Source organism: Charadrius vociferus, unplaced genomic scaffold, assembly GCF_000708025.1.
Source record: "Charadrius vociferus isolate BGI_N301 unplaced genomic scaffold, ASM70802v2 scaffold121, whole genome shotgun sequence".
Taxonomy (NCBI): domain Eukaryota; kingdom Metazoa; phylum Chordata; class Aves; order Charadriiformes; family Charadriidae; genus Charadrius; species Charadrius vociferus.
This window is the reverse complement of record NW_009646858.1, coordinates 735,575-741,321: the sequence shown is the minus strand read 5'-3', so window position 1 is coordinate 741,321 and position 5,747 is coordinate 735,575.

Here is a 5,747-nt window from a genome sequence, read left to right as displayed (position 1 = left end):
TCAGGATAGAAGCAGCCAGATGCCCTGCTCTCTGCTGGGTCATGGCTAAAGCTACTAACACCTCAGAAAAAGGCCCATTAGCACTTGGGATTTTCTCTGTTTGAAGATGCACATGCAAATAATCAAGTTGCTTCTTGTTCATTTTGATCAGACCTGGATGACGCACCTTGACCTTTCTGCTCTGTCTCTGTATATGCAAGGTGTGAACAGAGCACGCAGATGGGTAGCACAGACCAGGGGGCACTGAAGGTGCTTCTGCTTTGCAGCTGCCTTGCGGGCAAGGTCTTGCCTGTGATGGTGAGGGCAAGGGCGTGGGAAAGGCACAAAGCATAAGGAACCTTGCATCTACACTTTTGCTATCAGCAGCGTGACCATGCAGCAGCCCAGGGGAATGACCTCGGTGCTCCAAACGCCCCTCCAAGGTGCACACTGGGGACTGGAGGATGGACACCAGCTAGTAGAGAGGAGATTGGTTACTGGGTCACTTGTCTGGAGAACAGACGCTGAGAAGTAAGACACCAAACAAGGATCCCCAGACCAGATAATTGTCTCATCAAATACAAACATGGGCATTGCAACATCAGGAAAGGCTTAGGGACATTCGCACGAGTTCCCAGAGCATTCCCAGTTTTCTCCATTGCTCTCCCATCAGCATCATCCACCCACCAATGCTCATGACATCAGGCAAGACATGGTCCCAGCCCTGGTGAGGCAGGGAAGTCTCCCATCCCTTGGCACAGCTGACCCTCCTGGGTGCCGGGCACGCACCATGCTCACCACAGCCCTCCGTCCTGGCTCACTCACCGATGTCAAGCCACGGGCTTCTGCAGTTTCTGGCACAAGCACTCCATTTTACTGGCCAGAGTCACTGCAGTCTTGACAGGCAGCTGGCGAACTCCTTGTCCTTATCTGGTACAGGCTGCTATGTCCCGGCTTCATTGCCGAAAAAGGAGAACTCCAATACCTGCAGGTAACTAATGTGAGAGGACAAATAGGAGGCAAACCTGCAGGCTCACCTTGGGCTAGCTGAGGCTATTCTAGGGGAAAATCATGCCCTTTTTAACAAGTGATAGTAATTTCATGATCCAAACTGGCATGAAGGTGAATGCCACTATGGACTCCCTTGCTCAGGCTCTCTAGAGGAGGAAATTAGGCCATTTTTGTAGGACATTATGATGTCCTACATGTTCCAAGGACATGATGAGCTGCTGTGAAAGCACAAGTTGCAGAACAGCTACGAGCTCTACAGTGAAATGTAGGCTCAGGCTGAATGCAGTGGTGTGGGTGACTGATGGCAGGACAGTTTGTGTAGTGATGGAGGAGGGAAGGGGATGGGATGAAGTAACACCATATCCAGGAGGGCTTGGAGTACTGGCCAGCCAAACCAGCACCTGTGTGCCCCCACTGCCTGCACAGGTGTATCCTGAGCTCACTGCTAACACTGCTTTTATCTGCATCTACCGCCATCTAACACTGCATCTACTCAGCTGCTCAGCAGGGCTGAGTTCAGCCATGGCCATGCCTTCACAGCTAAAAGGGATGATGCACAGGGTCAGTCAAGGAGCAGCAAGAGCAGAACAAGCTCTGTATGCCTTTCACTGAGTCTCCTGCTCATCTGAACCTGAATCCACAGAGAAAGAAGAAAATGGTCACCTCAGGAGTGTCAGACCCACTCTGAGTTCTGCCCTGATCATCGCAGAAAGCACACAAGCTAAACTCACTGGAGCATTGCTGGTGAAAAAGGCTCCATCTGCAACCCAGAACAGCCTCAGCTCTTGGCGCCGACTCTACATCCTGACCAGGAGACTCTACCCTAGTCTACACCACCTCTTTGCTGTGTCAGACCCCCCTCAGCTGTGGAGCAGATCACCTCTGCCGTGCCTTCAGCTTGGGCAGGATGTTCCAGACACTAGTACATTTGGGATTTGATTTTGCGCAGTTTACACGAGCTGGACTTGCCTTTGAGGTGCTGGTGGGGTGGGCAGGACTGTGCCTGGCCCAAAGGGCAGGGGGAAAGGGAGTCTGGGACACCCTCATCCTGCAGTACCAATGCCCCAAGGCCATGCTGTGCTCTACAGGGAAGTCCATTGGGCTGCTGATGTGGTGTTCCTGACCATCGTTTTCACTCCCGAGCGGCAGAGTCCTCTCCTCTGCTGGGCCAGGCCTTGAAGCACCTTAAGGGCAAAGGCTGGGACCTGAACATGCGCTGCAGCACTGTACCAGTTCAGTACAGAGGGCATATGCACTGAGCCCCGGCTACAAACTCTTCCAGCTGCATGCCCAACATGCCCATCCCCTCATGTCCCAGTGCCTCCTGGCACAGGGTGACATCTCCATCTCTGGGCAGCCATGAGCAGTCTCTTGCAGAGTCACAGCTTCATGATGCAGGACAGACCTGTCCCTCAGAGTGCCCTCTCCTACTCCCTGGTGTCTCTGGGAGAATCCCTTTGCCTGAGACCAGTATATTGTGGTTATTGCTTTGTCCTCAAGGTCTTCTGTTTTCCACTAATCTTGCTTCTTATCTTGGCCAGACTGGTTATCTTTACAAGCAACAAATTTCACAAGAAGCCTGAGTGGGCCACTGACCCACCTAAACTCTTCATATTGTCTTGTGCCGTCTTTAGTCTACATGTGAACCTGCTCTTCTAATAAAACTCCAGACTATAGGGGATAATGGATAATCAGTATAATATACAGTCTCTGTTAGCAAACAAATTGAAGCATCAGTATCATCTTGGGAAAGTCTCAGAGATAAACATCCTCCCTTGTCTGTTCATGGTATCTGTCGGGATATTACTTTTAAATCTCTCTTGTGGCATGGCTGATGTTATCGCTTCAGCTGAGTTAGTTAACCAAACTCTGCATTACTGTATGTTATTTAAGTATTAATGGGCCAGATGGGGTGCATTTCCTCACAGCCCTGAGGCAGCACTGATTTTATAATGACTGGGGCTGGGGCTGATTGCTGCGTGTGATCTTTGCAAGCTGGAAAGATGAGGCATTCGGGGGAAATTAGACTGTAATTTAGCATTTATTATCAAAGGGTTGGGAGACCTGTTCCAGGAGACCCACTTGCTCCTGGAGCAGTACTCAGCTTCCCACCCCTTCCCAGTCTGGCAGGAGTTCAGGCTTCCCAGATCACCAACAGTCACTCGTAGGCAGCCCGTATCAGTGCTGGCACCGCACGCAGGAGGAGGCAAAGGATGACACCCCAATAGGCTACGTGCTTCATAGAGAGCACACGGGCATCAGCAGCGCTGAAAGAACACGCAGATAGGAGGCTGCAAACCAACTTGGGCTTTCCATGGTCAGGAGGAAGGTTTTGATCTCTGTAGCCTCAGTTAGACCAGAGAACAAGCCCTCGGCCTGTTATTGGGCACCTCTGATGGACGCTGCTCATTGCTACAACGATGTCAAACAGCAGGGTACTGGTGGATGTGCTTCTGACACCCTCCACAGCCATCGCAGACGGGTGCTATCAGACAGCCTGCCTTGCATGGACCTGAGCTCTGTTTCAGAACCGGCCCTCCTGCATGCAGAGGGCATGAGCCATTTTAAGTCAGTCCCTGTAGTGGTACGTAGGTGATTTTGAGAAATACCGAGATGTTGTCTGCAGCATTCATGTCTCTGTGTGATTCCTGGTCCTTATGACAACCCAGGCAAAGCTCACTGTCTCTGTGGACCCAAAACGTGCACCAACAGACCACAACTGTTACTCCAGATAACTGTGAGAAGCAAATCACAGAATCACAGAATTTTCAGAGTTGGAAGGGACCTCTACAGATCATCTAGTCTAACTCCCCTGCTAAAGCAGGATTGCCTAGAGCACATTACTCAGGAGAGCACATTACTCAGGATGATGGCCTTAACATCCCAAATTTCCGAGAGAGAACTATTCCAAACTTTTTAAAAGGTCATGCTGAAATTTTGAAACCAAGATCTTTCCCAGCTTAATCAAGGACCCTATCTATTAGGCAAAAGATAATCTTTCAAGGAAATCTGAATGACAGCAAGAATTAAGTTGGCAAAATCCATGAGTCATTCACTTTTTAAGTACTATAGGGACTAAACTCTCGGATGTCCCAACTTCTCCACCAACAAATCTGTTAGGCTAGGATCACTCTCACCCAAAACAAGGGCCAAAACTGTAAAATAAAAGACATTTTCTCCTGAACCATGAACCAGTCTTTGAAATTTGTCCCAAATATGTGAGCTGCCCAGACAACACTGTAGCTGAAAGGGCAAAGGACAGTTGTGTGCTTTCATTAGCATGAACCTCAGATCAGATTCGGAGTTCTTTATTTACCTCCTGTGAAATCTACATAAGACTGTTGAGATATTACAGGCAGTTTTGTCATTTTACAGAATTTTAGTGAAGTCACAGCTCTAAATACCGGCCTGTGCACACAAACTCAAGCCAGCAAGGTTGGACAAAATTGCCAGGATTCATTTGATGAAAAATACACACACCATCTTAGTTATTTCACCAACTAAAGAAACATTGGCTGGAAACCCCATGCCAGCTGGTCAGAGCCCTAAAAAAGCTTTTGTGCTCCCAAAGGTGTAAAAAAATGCAGTAAGCACAAAAAAGGGTATTTTCATACCCTTTCAATTCTTTGGCTGAGCAGAAAATCATTGACACAGAGAGGAGACAATGCGGAAGGGGGGCAGGAATGGACAGATAGAGCACTCACCTTTAGAAAACTTCAATTTTTATTGGGAAGCAATTTAAGATCTAAACTGATGTTTCCTTTCCTATGGCTACAGGGAGCAGAGCCAAGTGCTGCGAGTGAGTTTTATGCTGCAGGACTGTAACGTGTAAAACGTGTATGAACAAAGAGTTTGCCATTCAAAGGAATAACCTTTTATTTCATCCAGAAATGGATGAAATACCACCAGGAAAAAACACCACGCTAATTTGAGCTATTGTGTGAAGAGTCAGAAGAAGGAGAAATGGTCAGTGAATTATAGATTTGAAGAAAGACTGACAGAACAGATGTAAACAGCCATGGCAAGATCTGGAGGTTTGGACAGGTCCCCACTCAAAGTGCTTGCTTGGATCACTGGGAAAGAAAGGGAAGAGCATTGGCACCGAGAATAAAGGGAGACAGTGTTTGGAAAGCAAAGCACTGAGAAAGATAAGGTTTGCCTTTGGAAGTAAGGAAGAAAAGGGATATTGATGATTAGGATTGTTTATGTTGGGGTACTCTGGTTACAGTAAAATTTAGTGGTTCTTTTTGAAGCAAACAGAAAGCTCGAGAGAACTCAGAGTGGGTTTAGAGAGCTCAAAAATAAACAGAGCTGTGGCCTGGATTGTCTAATATTTGTAAACAGGCCCTGAACAAGGCTCATATGGAAGAGGAACTTGTGAGCAGTGGGGTGAAGAAGAGGCTGGGGAATAACAAGGGTTCAGAGGGACCTTGGGAGGTCCAGCTCAAAGCTGGGTCAGCTCCCAGGTCAAACCAGGGTGCTCAGGGCTTTACCCAGCCTGGTCCCGACAGCCTCCAAAGAGAGGGGTTGCGCAGCTCTGCCAGGTCCTTGACCCAGCGCCTCACCCTCCTCATGGGGAACAGGCTTGCTGTCCTCTCGGCTGGCTCCTCCTGCATTTTAACTTGCTGCTTCTCCTCCTCCTGACACGCTGTGACTAGCCCGGCTCCGGCTCCTCGATGGCCGCTTTCTCGCAGGTATTGCGAAGCCATCAGGCCCCGCCAGGCCCCAACGGGCCCTCGCCCACGGCCTGCCCACCT